Genomic DNA, 2,946 nt, shown 5'->3' with positions numbered 1-2,946 from the left:
AGACAAGCAACTATCGGGGGAAGGTTTTTTCTTATATCAGTGGTAAATGTGCCAGAAGACCAGAGGAAAATGTACAAAGCCTCTTAATGCACAGCTTGGAAGTGGCATACATCACTTCCACCCACAGGCCGTTAGCCAAAGAAGTCTCTTGGTCAAGTCCTAAGTTATTAAGTGGGAAAATATACTCTGCCTGTGATGAGACCATGCAAAGGTATATTAAGGGAAGGCTGAAAATTGGAGTTAATGACATCTATTAATACCATGCCCAAAGATGGGAACATCTATCATCCTATTTAAAAAATATTTTGGACTAACAGATATACTTTAATGGTGCAAGTCAAGTTTGATACCTGCAAGTATAAAGGTGATTGGAATCTGTAATATCCTTCAGTTGTATTGTAGCACTGAATGTTGTTTTGACATATCAAATACTGTAAGGCACAGGTGTATCTTCTCCAACAGCAATTTATTGAGCAAATAGACTGGCCAGTTAATTCCCCAAGACATATTATTTAGAGATTTTGTACTATAAACCCCCATATAATACATAAGAAAAGAGTGTCCTGGAGAAGTCCAGCAAGATGATTGGCCATAATTATAATGAGCTCGAGCTTCATGTTCTGCTTTCTCTCTTTTGTGGACCCTACACAGTCATATGATGTATAGGATGTTTCAGTCAACAAAGAACTGCATATACAACAGTGGTCCCATAAGGTTATAACACTGTATTTTTATTGTACTTTTTCTATGTTTAGATGTGTTCAGATAACACAAACATTTACCATTGTGTTACAATTGCCTACACTATTCAGTACAGTGACATGCTGTACAGGTTTGTAGCCTAGGAGCAGTAGGCTATACACTATAACCTAGGTGTGCAGTAGGCTATACCATCTTGGTCTGTGTAAGTACTTTTCTTTTTTTTTTTTGAAACGGAGTCTCTCTCTGTCACCTAGGCTGGAGTGCAGTGGCGCGATCTCGGCTCACTACAAACTCCTCCTCCTGGGTTCAAGCGATTCTCCTACCTCAGCCTCCCGAGTAGCTGGGATTACAGGCGCCCACCACCACACCTAGCTAAATTTTGTATTTCTAGCAGAGATGGGTTTTCACCACATTGGCCAGGCTGGTTTCGAACTCCTGACCTCAGGCGATCCACCTGCCGTGGCCTCCCAAAGTGCTGGAGTTACTTTACAGCGTGAGCCACCACGCCTGGCTGTGTAAGTACTTTCTATGATGTTTGTGCAACAACAAAATCACCTAATAATGTATTTCTCAGAACGTGTCCCTGTTGTTAAGTGACACATGAGGTTATTCTGAATTCTGTTCTGTAGACCAGCCCTGTCCAAAGGAGATTTCTATGATGATGAAAATGTTATTTTACATTGTCTACTATGGCAGCCACTAGCCACATGTAGTTATTGGGCACTTGAAATGAAAAACTGAAACTTTTGTTTTATTTAACCTAATTTAAAATAATATTTGAGTAACCACATGTAGCTAATGATTCCCATGTTGGCCAGGTAGCTCTAGTGAATGCTTGCTCTCAGAGCGGAGGTTAAAACCATTCTAATTCGGGGGCTTCTAAATGGAGTATCAGATTTCTAAGAAACATATCTGAGACAAATAGTACTACAACGTTGCTGAAGCAAGTAGGAAGCCCATATATTGTTGGCCAAAGCAAGTGACAAGGTCAAAGTCAAGGTCAACAGGAGCAGGGAAGTGTAATCTTCCCATAGGTCAAAGCTAGGTATATAAGACATAGAAATTTCTTTCTTCTTTTCTCCTCTTCTTCCTCCTCTTCTTTCCCCTTCCCACCCTCCTTCCTCACCTCCTCTTCTTCTTTTGCAAATACATTTACATTTTATATTAAGTCTATTCTTCTAGGTGGCAAAAATTAAGTTTTAGGCAATTCCATCTTCATTCCCCATCTTGGCCGATGCTGCCTCCTCCTCCTGATCATCATGATCTCAATAGCTTCCACATCCAGCTCTTTCAGGTACATTTGTATATCCTCACAGCACACATGCAGACACCAAATCATTGCACATGGCTTGGGTGCAGGGAGCTCTGGGGCTGCCACTGGCCTGTGGTATGGGTACCTGAGGCACTTCATGTAGATGTCTTACTGGTCCTGTGTCTTAGAAGGCAGAGGATCTCTGCAAGCTTGGCCATGCCTAGCCTTCACTCCAGGAGTGGTGTACAGTTTCTCCACTGTGCTCAGATGCCCCAAAATGATATGACATATCTGTCTCCAGTCTGCCTGCCCCCAACCTAATTGTTGACCATGGGGAAAAGCAAAGTGCATGCTACTTTCTCAGAGAGACCCACTGTAGCAGTCAGCTTAGACTCAATTATGTTACAGTAACAAACAATCCCCAAACCTCTGATTTAAAACAGCAAAGATAGCTTTTTTCACTCTAGCTGAAGGGCCACATCACTGTTCCACAGCATCCCCTAACTGGTTCATTGCCAGTATTAAGAAGAAGAGGGCAGGATCACAAAATGACTCCTAAAACTTCTGCCCTCAGAAGAAGCATAAAAGTCACTTCTGTGCATATTCATTGTTCAAAGAAAATCACATGACCGATCTTTAGCTCAACAGTAAGGTAAAATAGAATCCTTCCCATAGGGATTGGCAGTGAAATTTTTTGGGCATTAACAGTATCTGCACAAGCATCATCTACTTTTCTTCTCTCTTTCTCTCCCGTTTTCCAGTCCCCATCACCATCTTCAACATCTCACAGCCTGTAGGTTCTTTATTTAGACTAAGCAGGATGATATATGCTTTATAATCTACTATTTCTGACATAGACTATTAAAGCTCTGAAGCCTGTATTCTGGAAACTCAAAACTCTTTTCTTGAAGAACTCTATTCTGTCACATGTGTTTCTGAAGCTCTTGTTTCTGCACTATTATCCCTTCCCTGGGGTAGAAAGCAGAAAATGC

Source organism: Symphalangus syndactylus, chromosome 20 (assembly GCF_028878055.3).
Source record: "Symphalangus syndactylus isolate Jambi chromosome 20, NHGRI_mSymSyn1-v2.1_pri, whole genome shotgun sequence".
In the NCBI taxonomy this organism is placed as follows: Eukaryota; Metazoa; Chordata; class Mammalia; order Primates; family Hylobatidae; genus Symphalangus; species Symphalangus syndactylus.
The sequence above is the reverse complement of the archived record's forward strand: the minus strand, read 5'-3'. Positions refer to the sequence as shown.